Here is an 18,203-nt window from a genome sequence, read left to right as displayed (position 1 = left end):
TCATTAGAACATTAACGTTAAAGTCAAATCCTACTTTATGGAGATCTCTGCAAACCGTGCTGATGAATTAAGCCAAGTGAGAAAGCAGGAATGTGTGTACAAACATAAAACTCAATGATGTTCTCTCTGGCATATGTAGACCTGCCAAGCGTCTGCTCTCACAAACAAACAGGACACACTGTTCGTTCGAAGCTCTCAGAGGGATGAGTTCAGAGCAAAGCTGATCCAGCGCTGATACTTCACAGACTTGGTCCCACCCCATTTCTACCCCAAACAAACAAAAAACAATGAGACTTCTTTTTTTTTTAATTTGCGTTGGGCAAGGTGTCTGTTAACTCTTCTGAACACTCCTAAATCATATGTAAAAGGGAGGCTCCGGTGCAGAGTAGAAAACTGGCTCTCCAGGGGACATCATTTTCCTTTAAGCATAGGTGTATAGGTGCTCATTATTGGCAAGGCTTAATTCCACTCTGGAAAAAGATAAGTTGTCAAGTCTTTGAGGGGTGCACTCACTCATTAAAGCCACCAGGGGACTCCTTAGCGCCCTGGATGAGGTCATCCACTAAATGGGCCCCGCTGGGCCTCACTAATTAACACACAGCGCCCAAGTGAACAGTTAGTTCACTCGCCCCTCCCTGAGGAGCTACACCCAGTGTTTGCTTTCCTTTCTGGAACAAAGATACCTGAGATGTCTGCTCTTTCTCACCAGTGCCACCCAACACACACACCCTCTTTACAGACCTGCAGTTTCAGTTGAATTAAATCCATGCTGGCCTCCATTCCCTTCCTCTTCCCTGTCATCTCCCCTTCTCCACCCTTTGCAGTTTCTTCCCACGTGGACACACATTCGGCACTTACTACAGCTCATTGAAAAAGACTCTGATGCTGGAAAGATTGAGGGCAGGAGAGAAGGGGACGACAGAGCATGAGAGGTTGGATGGCATCACTGACTCAATGGGCGTTAGTTTGAGCAAACTCTGGGAGATTATGAAGGACGGGGAAGCCTGGCGTGCTGCGATTCATGGGGTCACAAAAGTCAGACATGACTGAGTTACTGAACATCAACAACACTATATCTTGGTTCTTTTTCTCTCTGGGAAATGATCCCAGGACTGAAATACAGCCCGTCTGAATCCTAATCCATGTATTTTCAGAGTCCAGGTTGGGGAAAACCAAATGGCCTAAACCCTCTGGGGAAAAGCACACGTAAGGCTCCTCCGTGTACCCAGTGTTCACAGGCATCTTTGGCACCTGAAGATCCTAAAACCTGTAACTAAGATATTTACAGGGTCAAAGAGAGCCTGAGGTTTAGTCTATCCGTAACTATTTTGGCAAAAAGAGTCCAAAGAACATGTGAGGTTTACTGATATTTTCAGGCTGAATGGTGATGTTTAGCTGATTAAAATTACTAATTAAAATAGTAAAATGTCTCTGTGATTCAATTAGAGAATCACGGCCTAGCTCGTTCATCTTGGAGGAAGCTTGCCATTTTCTGTGTGATCTGCTGGGAGCAAATTGCCTCCTAACTATAACTATTTTGTGAATAGGATGGGAGGTGAAAATCTCCCAGTTGGCACCTTCTCAGTTAAGGTCAAGGAACAAAGCCGGCTTAACTAGAGAGGAAATTAAAAGGCAAACAATAGGAGTTTGCCTGGACTGTCACCATTTATAGCGAGATCCTCTCTGGACCTGCCTGGTAGGTCACCCTCAGGTTAAGGAAAGGTCCCAGTGACACAGTTCAGACCCTCTAATTGTATTATGCCAAACTAACCTTCCTATATATAGTAAAAATGGTCTGAAGATGTTTTATTAAGAACATGCCTGGATTGCAAAGATTAAGGAAGATGGAATTATGAATTAAATAATAACCAGAACAGCTTGCGTTCCCCTTGTGTTTTTCACTTTCCTGCTATTGTTTTGAACATTGCTGTGAGACAAAGAGCTGCTTAGGTCAAGAACTATAAATTACGGTTTTCATACAATAGTCATCCACTAAAATGATTTCAAAGCTTGATCAAAGTACTTCAAAAAGACTTTTAAAACTTTTCCACAATGCGGGGGGAGGGGACAGACTCATTTGATGCTTTAATTTGCTTCAGTCAGTCTAGCAGCGTTCCATCTTGGCGTCATACCTACTTTATATAAAATCCCACTCATTAGTTAGAGCAATCCAACTTGTTCTTATTGTTGTCTCGTGTACAAGTAAAGGGGATTTACGTTTCCATCTAGTTAACTGGCACAACTAAACCTTTGGAGGCACTTGTAATGGAAGGAAAAGGTGCACATAATCCTGCTTTCAAAGAAGCATAACTTGACAGCATTTAATCATGATATGCAAGGTGTTTAAGACTAACTCCCTGATTAGAATTAAAGTGGATATCAGTGGATTTAGTTGGCATCTTAATAATAGTCATGGTAGCAGATAGATTTCGTGTTTCATCTCTTTTCCCTCACCACTTGCATTTACTTGGAGCTGTCTCATGTCATAAGCAAGGATGATGAGAAGTACCCTAGTGGTAGATAAATTGAGTAAATTCTAGGCCCAAGCATACATAAAGACAGTGTGGGATGGCTGCCACAATGCTTCCCTGTCAGGTAATTTTTATTTTTTAAAAGGAAGGTCATTTTGAAATGCTGACATGAAATATAACCAAGTCAATTAAGTAAGAACAATGGAAGTTCAGAGTTTAATTGAGGCCTGAACATGAAGCCACCGACCATTAACCTAAAGCAGTCATGAATTCCCCTGAAAACAGCCTCAGTTAAAGGTATTTCTAGAATAGCTAGCACTTTTTTCTTTAAAAAAAAAAAAAGCGTCCTTTTTATATTCAACACAGATACAGTCAGAAATTACAATTGAGTGTATGTAAAGTGGACTGTTTTTTAATTTTAACTGAAATTTCTTTTATAGGGAAAAATCAAAATTTATATAATCCCAGTGACCTCTGCAGGAAACCATAGTTTTGTAAGCAAACCAAAAGTTGTAAGCACCTTTTATTTGATTGTGCCACGTTTATCTCGATTGTTGATGTACTTCTCTCTGTAGTTGTTCAGTGGCGAGCTTTTCTGACTCGACTGTAAGTTCCATAGAGTAGGAACTCTGTTTATCTTGTTCACCACTCTATGACCCAATAGCTAACAGAGCTCCTGGCACAGAGCAGGTGTTCAATAAATGTTGAATGCACAAATGAATGACTGTTGAGCTTAAATGTGCTCTTACTCACTTGCATTAAAGGAATAATTGGAGGCTTTTTATTTTAACTTTCTCATTTTTTTCAGCTGAAAACTAGGTGTATTTATTGGAATCAGAGAAACACATCATATATTTTGACATTAATTAATTACTTTGGTGAGAATTAATTACTTCAGAAACCCTCAAAATCTGAAATATGGCAGTTTCATCCACCAGAGTATTTGAGGATGCATACTTAGTTGTAAAGGCTTCCCTGGTGGCACAGAGGGTAAAGAATCCTCTGCCAATGCAGGAGACACAGTTTGATCCCTGAGTTGGGAAGATCCCCTCGAGAAGGAATGGCTACCCACTCCAGTATCCTTGCCTGGAGAATCCATGGACAGAGGAGCCTGGTGGGCTACAATCCATAGGGTCGCAAAGAACTGGACATGACTAAAGCAACTTAGCAGCCACATATGCACTTAGTTGTAAGAGGAATTCCTGTGCTTTCATTGTGTTTGCCTTAAAATTAGCCTTTGTACATTATTGTTTATCCAATATATTGCTAAATTAACTCAAACATTTAAAATTTTTTTTTTTAAGGCTTATTAAGGCTTAGCTTTATCTTTACATTTCTATTTAAGGAAGTTTCCCCTAAAATCAAGTCAAGGCAACTATGTTTTGTACACAGATTTGGGGATATTTGGTGAAATTATTAGATTAACTGCAAAAAATGGTGCTTTCCATTGCTCGCTTTTATACTGCTGAGCTGGTGACAAAGTGCTTCCTGGCCATAGAAGTGTCTGCTGGCTCAGGAGAGACGGGTTCTCTGGTCATTGGCCAACAGGATCTGACTTGGGAGAGACACTGTCCATGAACTGCTCAGGGGGTGTTTCCCTGTTAGTCATTAATTCAGAGTATGTTATCATCTGAAAGCCAGAGACATTTGGCATATTTCCTCATATTTTGAAGACTTATGACACAAAAGGAGCTGGAATTCTCACATTTCTTTTGTGCTCTGCCGGTTTCCCAGGACTTAATTCACTGGGGCCATTTTGGTACGTGATTCCTTCCATGAGTGTCTCCGGAGAGAACTGACACTCAGGACAGATGTCGCTGAGACTGGATCCTCTTTGGCTCTGTGGGATGTTTCCATCTTATATTTTTAGCATTTAGGGTCTTGAAGACATGAGTATTTATTGAGTCCCTGATGTATGTTTGGCAGGCTATAGTCCATGGGGTCGCAAGAGTCAGACACGACTTAGTGACTAAACAGCAACAATGGCAAGTGTATGTTTAAAACTGTCTCAGGTGTTGTGGGGAATTCAGAAATATGCAGTAAATGCTCATTTGGGGGAAAATAAATCATTACTTGGGCTTCCCAGGTGGCTCAGCCACGGTGCACAAATCATTACTTGGCAAAATGAAAGCAAAAGATTTGAAAATTTCAGAAAAGACAATTATAGTATAAAAAGGAAAGAGGCAAACCTGTGGGGCTTTTAGTAAGATATTTTACTTCTAGACTTTGGGCAGCAAATAATTTTCTATATGCTGTGGTAGCTGCATTCACTACTGTTGAGAAGGGTTCTGAGGCTGAGTCCAGCTTAATGGGAAATAAGGCTGTGATCATTCTGGGCACAAGTCTTTGGAGTGGGTAGTAATCACATAGATGCCACATATTTTCTATTCCTGCCCTAGGCTGTTCATGTTTAGTGCAAATATAAATAAATTCTAAGCATTTGGAACAGAACTCATAATCTTGTTCATGGGCCTGAATAATAAACAGTAACATTTTCATTGGTTCTATAACATCAAGTGAAGTATTAGTAACATCTGTCCATGGCTGAGATCTGTTTATCAATTCATATAAGCAAAATATTTCAATAGGAATATGATTTAAAAACTCAAGGTAAACACTTTAGAAGGCCACAGATAATTATTTCTCTCAGTAAAGTAAACACTTACAAGTTACATGACGTTATTGAAGAGAAACATTGGGTCTCTACAGTTTGGGCTGTCCATAAGGATCTTGCGATTTGAGGATTGTCTTCTATTAGATGGTCTCACATACTCCGTAGATTTTTATTTTTACTGTTTGTTTTCCCAGTAAATGCAAGCTGGGGTTTCAAGGTCAGCTGCAGAACAGGCCTTCCTTCTCTTTCATGGTCCTAATACCTTCTGGATTTCAATTTCCTACTTAGTGCAGTGCATTTTTAGAAAGTAGTCATTATATATTTGTTATATTTGTTTTAAAATATGCTTCCAGAGAGAAGTGTTGAAATATTTTCAAAGGTGAAAGAGATGGGTATGCTTTACATGGTAATGCAGTTTTTGTTAATATACTTACCATTAAGCCATAAATAATGTTCCTAAAACCTTTTAATTGAATCAGCTCATTAATTCTGTCAGCTAAACTAATGACAATCATTGCACACAGAAAATTAGTAGGTAAAAAGCTAAAAATATTTTGTTGCTTGCTAATTTGAATAGAAGAATCCATCTTGGTTTTCCAAGTTACAATTTTTTAAAAAGCATTTTGTGGTAAATGAAAAAAAAAAAAGAAAAGCAATTCAGCCTAACAGAGGGTAATCGAAAAGCAGAACAGCTAGAAAGATGGCAAAGTGGACATAAGTGCATTGCATGTCAATGTAAAACTCAGTCTTTTGGTAAATTATTTTCATCTTACTTGCTTCCCCACTATCCTTGAAAGTGTTTCCCAATGACAAAGGGGTTAAAAACAGCAGCAGCAGCTTGGAGGCGTGGAGTGAGCCAAGAAGCCCATGTGAGAATTGAATTGCATTTTCAATCGGTTCCCTAAGAGGTATGCGGAAAGGAAAATTGAGCCATTAAGCAAAGAAGAAATGAGTTTGACTCATAGACTCAGAGAATTTTAGAATTGGAAGAGACCAGAGACCTCATTGTACAAGTGAGAAAACTGGAGTCGGGAGAGGTCGCATGACTCATCCAAGGTGACAGAGCTAGCTAATTGGAGGCAGGACTAGAATTCGTCCTTCCTAACCTCCTGTCCACCATCATTGGCACCATGACGTTAATCATTTATTCCAGAAAGAGCTTCCAATACCTAAGTTACTTTTACTGTTTACAAAGTAAAAGATCATTGTATATTTTTGAATGAACATTCTGAACCTTACTGTTTTTGCTGTTACTGATTGTCTGATCTCTATAGTAGGAATCAGCTGTTGCTTTGACAGAAATACCTCTTATTTTATTTGCATTTAAGTAACCTAAAATCCTTTTCATTCGGTGGCAGTTTCTTGGGTTTTTTTGGCTGTGTAGCTTGGGGGATCTTAGTTCCCCAACCAGTGGTTAGACGCTGGTCCCGGCAGTGAAAGCGCAGCATTCAGTTTCTATACGTTGCCATGTAGCTTAAGGATTTGCTACTAAAAATGATTTTGGAAACAGTTGTAGGTTATTTTCCCCCCTGGCTGATTTACATATTCATTTGATTTCTCCTTCCATTAAAAAAATCCACAGATGTTATGTTTACTATCTTCTGTTCCTGTAAGGATAATGTTTAAACCAATAGTAATTCATGAATTTTTCTGATCCTCACCAGTAATGATTAGTATATCATATTCTATAACTGTACCCAGTAGAACCTGGTGGCTTACACTCAATTTGGTGACAGGCTGGAATCCCTGCTCCCCCACTTAAATAATGAGCCTAAAGGGCTTCAATTTCTTCTGTTGTAAAATTGACATAATACCTATCACATAAGACTATTGTAAGGATTAAATAAGATTATTATGTAATACATCATACATCAGTGCTCTAACAAAACTAGCATCATATCTCATAGTTTTATTGTACATTATATAGTTATTAATAATATCACTACCATAGAAGGATCCATCTAATAAACTAAATGCACCATTAAAAAACTGTGCATTTTCTGTTAACATCAACATCAGTATAAGGTAAATAGCTTGGTTTATTATTGCTTTTCTAAAACTCATTTTAAAAAAGCCATTTTTCCTAAAGTTAAGGGAGAGGCAGTGGGGATATGTTTAGTTGATTGTTTTCGCAGACACATGTCTCACTTAACATTCCTCTTCTCTAGAGGAACTCTGAGCCCATGTTTCTTTTGATAGTGACCATAGCCTTGGCCATAAATACAACTTTGGAGACAACACAGCACAGGAACTAGCTCGGGCTTCCAGGTCTGATTGAAGGCCCCTATCAGCAGTGCTCCAGATGAGCCCCCGAAGGTTTGTCATAATAGAAAAGGTTTCTTTTGGGATTGAAATACCTTCTCCGGGCTATTGTTAATTCAGTGAAAGCATAAAATGCTATTTGAATGTGATCTTTGAAAAACTGAAAACAGCAAAGCAAAAGGAATTTGGGGAAATGAATACTAGTTTGTTCCTGGATTCTTTCTCTGATTGATGCTCCTGGATTCTTTCTCTGGTTGATGCTCCTGACACTATTGGGCACAGTTTTGTAAAAGACCTGACTTTGGCCAGTGCACCCACCCTTAAACTTTGACCTCATTATATCACAGGCAAGCTGAACAGTTTTCCAACACATGAACAAGCACGGAGGCTTCCCTCTGTGGTCACATGCCAGTCTTCTTAGATGCTTGAGGCAGGTTCTGCATCAGATTCTCCCTGGCGGCAGAGGACACTAACAGTAACACTGGGCATGGGAAGTATGTTTCCTTTTATCTGGGAGCTTGGGATCATTTTGCAAATAATTAACTGTGCTTCACAACATCCCTGCTAGGCGAAGAAGTGCTCCTGTGTCCGTAAACAGAAGAGTTAACCAGTTGAGCTGTGTTTCTTGTAGAAGTTTTTTGTTTACTTAGAATCTACCTGCAGTGCAGGAGACCCGGGTTCAATCCCTGGGTTGGGAAGATCCCCTGGAGTAGGAAATGATAACCCCTCCAGTATTCTTGCCTGGAGAATCCCATAAAGAAAGGAGCCTGGCGGGCTGCAGTCCATGGGGTCACAAAATGTCAGACACATCTGAGCAATGGGCTCATTTTAGCAAACACAGGTTGTGTGGTCTAAAGATAATCTAGACACCTTAATTAACTGAATTTGAAAATTTCAGATGAATTTGCATTGCCCTCAATCTGGCAGCACATCTTGTTGAAAACATGAGGACTGATACGAACTGTCCTGACATAGCTTGATCTGATTATCACCTAAAATTGATCTAGGTTTGCAACTCATTGAAGTCAGATCATTGGAAGGACTGGTGCTGAAGCTAAAGCTCCAATACTTCGGCCACATGATGCAAAGAGCTGACTCATTGGAAAAAGACTCTGATGCTGGGAACGATGGAAGGCAAAAGGAGAAGAGGGCATCAGAGGGTGAGATGGTTAGATAGCATCACTGACTCAATGGATATGAATCTGAGCAAACTCTAGGAGATAGTGAAGGACAGGGAAGCCTGGTGTGCTACAGTCCATGGGGTTGCAAAGTCAAACAGGACTTAGAGACTGAACGACAGCAACAACATATAGTAAAAACTTGTATTTAGAATATTTCTAAAGCTGAAAACTAAATAATAATAAAAATCAACTCAAAAAACAATTGGGAAAAGATTTGAACAGTCATTTAACCAGTGAAGAAATATGCCATGTGAACACATGAAGAGATATTCCACGTAATTAATCACTAGTAAAATACAAATGACAGCACAATAAGATACCACTATACAACTTCAACAATAGCGCAAATAAAACATTCACATTACCAAATGCTAAGGGAAGATGTGGAGCAACTGAAACTCTCTGATGCAAAACGGTATAGCCAATTGATTAAATAATTTGGCAGTTTCTTAAAACATTAAATAAATAGCAAATAACCCAGCAGCTTACTCAAGAGAAATGAAGGGTTTTCATAAAAACCTCTCCACAAACAGTTATAGTAATGTTATTTATCATTGTGAAAAGCTAGCAACAAACCAAATGTTCCTTTTTCTTGCTGATTAGTATCCCATTGCATAGTGGACCGTACACAGTCCCCCATGCAATGGGATACTAATCAGCAATATAAAGGCACCAACAACAGGTACTCACCATACATAAAGAATTTTCAAAAGAGTAGTGCCAAGTGAAGGAAGCCAGACTTAAAAGACTATATACAGTATATTCCATTTTTAGAATATTCTGGAAAAGTCAAATCTGTAGGGACAGGAATCAAAGCAATGATTGCCAGGGATTAGACGGGGGGAAATTAACTACAAAGGGGCATGAGGGAACTTTTAGAACGTAACAAATACTCCTGATGGTTGCACACTATATACATTTTTCAAAATTCATAGGCCTCTGCACCAAAAAAGAGTGGACTGTGTAAATTATACCTCAATAAACAACAAAGGCAAATAAATGTAAAGATTTTAAAATAGATAATTTCAAATCAGTTTGTTCTTCAAATGTTGGAAATGTTTTGACAGTGTATGGGTTAAGCCTTTTCCTGATTCAATTTATTATTTTAGTTGAGCTATTTCAATATTCAATTTCCCTTCTCCAGTGGAACACATTTTGTCAGAACTCTCCACCATGACCTGTCCATCTTGCATGGCCCTACACAGTGTGGCTCATAGTTTCATTGAGTTAGACAAGGCTGTGGTCCATATGATCAGATTGGTTAGTTTTCTGTGATCGTGGTTTTCAGTCTGTCTGCCCTCTGATGGAGAAGGATAAGAGTAACTGGGTCTTGTTCTGATGGGCAGGGCCATGCTCTTAAATTGAAGAAAGTGGGGAAAACCACTAGACCATTCAGGTATGACCTAAATCAAATCCCTTACAATTATACAGTGGAAGTGAGAAATAGATTTAAGGGACTAGATCTGATAGGGGCTGTGCGGGCGCAGGAGGGCTGAGAGGAGCTACTCCACGTTCAAGGTCAGGAGGGGCGGCAGTGAGGAGATACCCCTTGTCCAAGGTAAGGAGCAGCAGCTGTGCTTTGCTGGAGTAGCCATGAAGAGATATCCCACGTCCAAGGTAAGAGAAACCCAAGTAAGATGGTCGGTGTTACGAGAGGGCATCAGAGGGCAGACACACTGAAACCATAAACACAGAAAACTAGCCAATCTGATCACACGGACCACAGCCTTGTCTAACTCAATGAAACTAAGCCATGCTGTGTGGGGCCACCCAAGATGGGCGGGTCATGGTGGAGAGGTCTGACAGAATGTGGTCCACTGGAGAAGGGAATGGCAAACCACTTCAGTATTCTTGCCTTGAGAACACCATGAACAATATGAAAAGGCAAAATGATAGGCTACTGAAAGAGGAACTCCCCAGGTCGGTAGACGCCCAATATGCTGCTGGAGATCAGTGGAGAAATAACTCCAGAAAGAATGAAGGGATGGAGCCAAAGCAAAAACAATACCCAGTTGTGGATGTGACCGGTGATAGAAGCAAGGTCCGATGATGTAAATATTGCATAGGAACCTGGAATGTCAGGTCCATGAATCAAGGCAAATTGGAAGTGGTCAAACAGGAGATGGCAAGAGTGAACGTCGACATTCTAGGACTCAGCAAACTAAAATGGACTGGAATGGGTGAATTTAACTCAGATGACCATTATATCTACTACGGCGGGCAGGAATCCCTTAGAAGAAATGGAGTAGCCATCATGGTCAACAAAAGAGTCTGAAGTGCAGTACTTGGATGCAATCTCAAAAATGACAGAATAATCTCTGTTAGTTTCCAAGGCAAACCATTCAATATCACAGTAATCCAAGTCTATGCCCCAACCAGTAACACTGAAGAAGCTGAAGTTGAATGGTTCTATGAAGACCTACAAGACCTTTTAGAACAAACGCCCAAAAAAGAAGTCCTTTTCATTATAGGGGACTAGAATGCAAAAGTAGGAAATCAAGAAACACCTGGAGTAATAGGCAAATTTGGCCTTGGAATACAGAATGAAGCAGGGCAAAGACTAATAGAGTTTTGCCAAGAAAATGCACTGGTCATAACAAACACCCTCTTCCAACAACTCAAGAGAAGACTCTACACATGGACATCACCAGATGTACAACACCAAAATCAGATTGATTATATTCTTTCCAGCCAAAGATGGAGACGCTCTATACAGTCAGCAAAAACCAGACTAGGAGCTGACTGTGGCTCAGATCATGAACTCCTTATTGCCAAATTCAGACTTAAATTGAAGAAAGTAGGGAAAACCACTATACCATTCAGGTATGACCTAAACCAAATCCCTTATGATTATACAGTGGAAGTGAGAAATAGATCTAAGGGACTAGATCTGATAGAATGCCTGATGAACTATGGATGGAGGTTCATGACATTGTACAGGAGATAGGGATCAAGACCATCCCCATGGAAAAGAAATGCAAAAAAGCAAAATGGCTGTCTGAGGAGGCCTTACAAATAGCTGTGGAAAGAAGAGAAGTGAAAAGCAAAGGAGAAAAGGAAAGATACCAGCATCTGAATGCAGAGTTCCAAAAAATAGCAAGAAGAGATAAGAAAGCCTTCCTCAGCAATCAATGCAAAGAAATAGAGGAAAACGACAGAATGGAAAAGACTAGAGATGTCTTTAAGAAAATTAGAGATACCAAGGGAATATTTCATGCAAAGATGGGCTCAATAAAGGACAGATGGTATGGACCTAACAGAAGCAGAAGATATTAAGAAGAGGTGGCAAGAATACACAGAACTGTACAAAAAAGATCTTCACAACCCAGATAATCACAATGGTGTGATCACTCACCTAGAGCCAGACATCCTGGAATGTGAAGTCAAGTGGGCCTTAGAAAGCATCACTACGAACAAAGTTCGTGGAGGTGATGGAATTCAGTGGAACTATTTCAAATCCTGAAAGATGATGCTGTGAAAGTGCTGCACTCAATATGCCAGCAAATTTGGAAAACTCAGCAGTGGCCACAGGACTGGAAAAGGCAGTTTTCATTCCAATCCCAAAGAAAGGCAATGCCAAAGAACGTTCAAACTACCGCACAATTGCACTCATCGCACATGCTAGTAAAGTGATGCTCAAAATTCTCCAAGCCAGGCTTCAACAGTTATGTGAACCATGAATTTCCAGATGTACAAGCTGGCTTTAGAAAAGGCAGAGGAACCAGAGATCAAATTGCCAACATCCGCTGGATCATTGAAAAAGCAAGAGAATTCCAGAAAAACATCTATTTCTGCTTTATTGACTATGCCAAAGCCTTTGACTGTGTGGATCACAACAAACTGTGGAAAATTCTGAAAGAGATGGGAATACCAGACCACCTGACCTGCCTCTTGAGAAACCTATATGCAGGTCAGGAAGCAACAGTTAGAACTGGACATGGAGCAACAGACTGGTTCCAAATAGGAAAATGAGTGTGTCAAGGCTGTATATTGTCACCCTGCTTATTTCACTTATATGCAGAGTACATCATGAGAAATGCTGGTCTGGAAGAAGCACAAGCGGGAATCAAGATTGCCGGGAGAAATATCAATAACCTCAGATATACAGATGACACCACCCTTACGGTAGAAAGTGAAGAGGAACTAAAAAGCCTCTTGATGAAAGTGAAAGAGGAGAGTGAAAAAGTTGGCTTAAAGTTCAACATTCAGAAAACTAAGATCATGTCATCTGGTCCTATCACTTCATGGGAAATAGATGGGGAAACAATGGAAACTGTGTCAGATTTTATTTTTTGGGTCTCCAAAATCACTGCAGATGGTGATTGCAGCCATGAAATTAAAAGACACTTACTCTTTGGAAGGAAAGTTATGACCAACCTAGACAGCATATTCAAAAGCAGAGACATTACTTTGCCAACAAAGGTCCATCTAGTCAAGGCTATGGTTTTTCCAGTGGTCATGTATGGATGTGAGAGTTGGACTATAAAGAAAGCTGAGCACTGAAGAATTGGTGCTTTTGAACTGTGGTGTTGGAGAAGATTCGAGAGTCCCTTGGAGAACAAGGAGATCCAACCAGTCCATCCTAAAGGAAATCAGTCCTGAATATTCATTGGAAGGACTGATGCTGAAGCTGAAACTCCAATACTTTGGCCACTTGATGCAAAGAACTGACTCCTTGGAAAAGACCCTGATGTTGGGAAAGATTGAAGGTGGGAGGATAAGGGATGACAGAGGATGAGATGGCTGGATGGCATCACCAACTCAATGGACAGGAGTTTGAGAGAACTCTGGGAGATGGTGATGGTAAGGGATGCCTGGCCTGCTGCAGTCCATGGGGTTGCAAAGAGTCAGACATGACTGAGCAATTGAATTGAACTGAACTGAATTTATTATTTACAAAATATTAATACACTAACATTATATTAGCTATATTGAAGCTATTATGTTTAATGTCAAAATTTAGAAGAATAAATCATATTCAAGCAAAAGAAGCAAAAATTAATTCTTGTTTCATAGCTTTGGACAAAATATTCATGCAACATAACTCAACAAATATTTATCTGGCATATATTGTCCCAGAATCTGTGAAATAGCCAGCTTTGCAAGTTTTTAAGGCCCCTAATAACCATATTAGGTCCTCAAATTTTCATTATTTCAAAGCATGTTAGAAAAGGTCTTGATGATATTATTTACAGAATCCCATTTCTATCTTAGAATAACACCTTGTTTGTCATAAATAGTAAGTGTTCATTATTTTATTATTTAAATTTCTTCCACTCACTTTTATAATGCAAGTATAGTATTATCTGTTGTGGTTGCCTTTGTTAATTGCCTACCCACCAGCCAATCGCCACAACCACCACCACACCTCCTTTCTAGCCCAGCATTACTTTTGCTCAGATGTCCACTGTCCCCTAGATGGCTGTATACTTTCTCAGAGGAAGAGAACCTCAGCCCCAACCCCTAGAGGCACATCATGCTTGCTCTAAGCCCCTCGTGGCACCTCCCTTCTCTTACCAGTAACTGGTGTAGGCATAAACATATGCATTTGGACCAAAAACAGTTGAGAGAAAGTCTGCTGAAGGGCTTCTGGAAAAGCCCTGCCTTGCTGATCCAAAATCACAAAGAAAGAAATGGTCCCTCTTCTGCTGGTTGTATCTGGATGGGATGCATAGCTATGGCCATCTGGCAACCAGGAGTAATGCTAGATCACAGACAAGTGAACTCCCTGAGGATGAGGAAGCAGAAAAATGGAAAAAACCTGACTCTGATGATGTCACTAAGTCCCTGTATTTATTTTGAAACTGCCACATCTCCTGTTATCTCAGCTAATAAATTTTCTTTACTCTTTAAGCCAGTTGAGCTAGTCTTTTCTGTTGTTTGGAGCCAAAAAATGCCATAAGCAAAAGCACTGTTCAGTTCAGTTCAGTTGCTCAGTCGTGTCCAACTCTTTGCGACCCCATGAATTGCAGCACACCAGGCCTCCCTTACCATCACCATCTCCCAGAGTTCACTCAAACTCACATCCATTAAGTCGGTGATGCCATCCAGCCATCTCATCCTCTGTCATCCCCTTTTCCTCCTGCCCCCAATCCCTCCCAGCATCAGTCTTTTCCAATGAGTCAACTCTTCGCATGAGGTGGCCAAAGTACTGGAGTTTCAGCTTTAGCATCATTCCTTCCAAAGAACACCCAGGGCTGATCTCCTTTAGAATGGACTGGTTGGGTCTCCTTGCAGTCCAAGGGACTCTCAAGAGTCTTCTCCAACACCACAGTTCAAAAGCATCAATTCTTCAGCGCTCAACTTTCTTCACAGTCCAACTCTCACACCCATACATGACCACTGGAAAAACCATAGCCTTGACTCAACAGACCTTTGTTGGCAAAGTAATGTCTCTGCTTTTCAATATGCTATCTAGGTTGGTCATAACTTTTCTTCCAAGGAGTAAGCGTCTTTTAATTTCATGGCTGCAGTCACCATCTGCAGTGATTTTGGAGCCCAAAAAGATAAAGTCTGACCCTGTTTCCCCATCTATTTCCCATGAAGTGATAGGACCAGATGCCATGATCTTTGTTTTCTGAATATTGAGCTTTAAGCCAACTTTTTCACTCTCCTCTTTCATTTCATCAAGAGGCTTTATAGTTCCTCTTCACTTTCTGCCATAAGGCTGGTATCATCTGCATATTTGAGGTTCTTGATATTTCTCCCAGCAATCTTGATTCCCACTTGTGCTTCTTCCAACCCAGCGTTTCTCATGATGTACTCTGCACATAAGTGAAATAAGCAGGGTGACAATGTACAGCCTTGACATACTCCTTTTCCTATTTGGAACCAGTCTGTTGTTCCATGTCCAGTTCTAACTGTTGCTTCCTGACCTGCATATAGGTTTCTAAAGAGGCAGATCAGGTGGTCTGGTATTCCCATCTCTTTCAGAATTTTCCACAGTTTATTGTGATCCACACAGTCAAAGGCTTTGGCATAGTCAATAAAGCAGAAATAGATGTTTTTCTGGAACTCTCTTGCTTTTTCGATCATCCAGTGGATGTTGGCAATTTGATCTCTGATTCGTCTGCCTTTTCTAAAACCAGCTTGAACATCTGAAGTTCACAGTTCATGTATTGCTGAAGCCTGGCTTGGACTTACAACAAATACACTGTTTCCCATCAAAGTGAGATCACAGAAAAGGAAGCAGGGCATCCACCATTTTTGGGACCTTGAAGATATAGAATATTAATTTTAGCGATAAAATACGTAAAAATTACTAATCATAAATGTTGATAAAAGGGGAAACAATGTGGGATGCAAGGACGCTCTACTATCTTCATAATTTTACTATAAATATCTTATTTGAAAATAACATTCATTTGGAAATATGGCTAGATAATATAATAGTAGATAAAGAAAATGAGCCTTTAAAATGTGAAATTTGGGCTTCCCTGGTGGCTCCATGGTAAAGAATCCACCTGCCAATGCAGGAGACTTGGGTTCCATCCCTGATCCGGGAAGATCCCACATTCATTCTGGGCAACTAAGCTCTTGTGCCACAACTACCGAGCCTGTGCTCTAGCCCGGGAACCACAACTCCTGAGCCCACGTGCTGCAACTTCTGAAACCCAAGCTCTGTAGAGTCTGTGCTCCACAGAGAAGCCACTGTAATGAGAAGCTCGCACACCGCAACCAGAGAGTTGCCCCCTCTCACCGAAACTAGAGAAAAGCCCATGCAGCAACAAAGACCCAGAACAGTCAAATCAATAACATTCTGTTTTAAAATGTGAAATTGATTTGCATAGTGATTCTTCACCAGTGAGCCATTTTTTATGGTAAAACCTCTTCACTTCTACATTCATTTCCATGCATCTTCCTACAGAGTGAAGGCACTTCCTGAAAATGGGTAAGGGAACAGGAATTACTGTGTCTAGTCAATGGCTAAAACAACAGCCATACTAGAGTTTGGTGACCTGCTGGAGATCACACACTCTCAAGAGACAGAGCCAAGAACAGACCTGGCCTCCCATGAAGGAAACTTTGCTTATTCTTCTCTTCCTCTGCTTGAAATGGCAAGACCCCCTTCCAAAAGCTCATGGAAAAAGGAAATTTTCAATTTGGTGGCTGCTATTCAGACAATCTGCACATAGAGTGATAATTCTAATGCTGTGAGGTAAAGAATATGGTTTTTTCTCTTAATTTTAAAAGAACATAACTGGAAAATCAATTCATTGAGCAAATGACGATTGCTATTCCAAACGTCCCCCTTGGCAACTTACAGTACAATTCAATAAAAAAGTTGGCCTTTATACTCCTCTATTTCTTTAATGAAGGTAATCATATTTATTCGAATACTTTTTATAAACAGTGGGTGAAATACATATGTGTCTTTCAACTAATCTCTTCAATATAAAGCATTCTTATTCTGAAAGCCAGATTTCTCTACATAAATTATAAGTATGACAAGGTACGAGCTGACATCCCCCAGTGGCAGTATATCTGAACGATGGATAGACCGTATAAAAACCTTGCCTTGTGTCACACTGGAAAAACCCACCTCCGAAACTTATATAGTATTATAAATCAACCATCTATCAATTGAAACAAAGAAAAGAAAACCAAGCCTCCTTTGATTTAAGAAAAGAAAGCAATGGCTATTATATCCAGCAGGAGGGTATGAAGAAAATTAAGTCTGTAATATTAATAACTGCACTCAACAACAACAACGAGAAAATTCTAGAGCATTCCAGAGACCAGAGGGGGTTCTCCCTGGTTTTCAAGGGGAGAGACCAGCATGCAAACCAATCTATCCTCCAAAGGATATTGACAGAAGATTAATCAGTGGCAGTGAGGAGAGTTTTGCTATTGACGCAAGTCATCGCCCATGGGCGCCCATTGCGCCCATGACGCAAGCCCATAGCCCAGTGGACTCAAGAGTGGGAGGCATTCATCCCAGAGAATATGTAGGAAAAGTACATCAGAAACTATTTTTTTATTATTAAAAAAAACCCTAATTGTACTAATATTTAATATGTTTTACTAATTTTACCAATATTTTACAATACATGTAAATAAATATACACAGTTTAAAAGTGTGTGCACAGTTTTTTTTTTTCCCTGACAGCTGTATGTGATCAATAACAGCCAGGATCAATAGGTATCACCTATGAGTGTCCACAGTCATTTCATACAAATTACATACTGATTTTGACATGTCCTTCCAAATATATTGATCTGTTATGTCTTGAGTACTTCCAAGGGGCATACTCACTTTTCAGATATTTGGTCTCAATCTGGCAGTAACATACTGTTGTAATCTAGGCATGGTAATCACAGAAAGCATTCAGTAATGAAGTATGACGTGCCCTTTTGCAAACACCCAGGTACGGCATTTGGAAAATTAACATACCACACCACAGAAAAGCTTCTCTTGTGGCTCAGATGGTAAAGAATTTGTCTGCAATGCAGGAGACCTGGGTTCAATTCCTGGATTAGGAAGATCCCCTGGAGAAGGGAATGGCTACACGCTCCAGTATTCTTGCCTGGGAGATCGCATGGACGAAAGAGCCTGGCAGGCTACAGTCCAAGGGGTTGCAAAGAGTCAGACAAGACTGAGTGACTAACACTCACTTTTCATACCACAGAAACATAAAAAGAAGCAGACAACTGACTCTGTCATCATTGAGTTTG

At 40.1% G+C, this 18,203-nt stretch overlaps 1 protein-coding gene across 2 annotated transcripts in view; it reads left to right on the top strand.

Annotated features, from left to right (window-relative positions):
* Nucleotides 1–18,203, top strand: part of CDIN1 (CDAN1 interacting nuclease 1) — a 278,150-nt gene that overhangs the window by 229,962 nt on the left and 29,985 nt on the right. Inside the window, exon 12 of one of the 2 annotated variants that reach the window (XM_006058054.4) lies at nucleotides 8–1,876. The exons of the other annotated variant lie outside the window; for it this stretch is intronic. The gene's annotated coding sequence lies outside the window, so the exon portion shown is untranslated. Of the gene's footprint in view, nucleotides 1–7; nucleotides 1,877–18,203 lie in introns of those variants that run through there. 2 annotated transcript variants of the gene reach the window in all.

Source organism: Bubalus bubalis, chromosome 11 (genome assembly GCF_019923935.1).
Source record: "Bubalus bubalis isolate 160015118507 breed Murrah chromosome 11, NDDB_SH_1, whole genome shotgun sequence".
NCBI lineage: Eukaryota > Metazoa > Chordata > Mammalia > Artiodactyla > Bovidae > Bubalus > Bubalus bubalis.
Note: the sequence above shows the minus strand (reverse complement) of the source record. Positions and strands in the feature narration are given on the sequence as shown.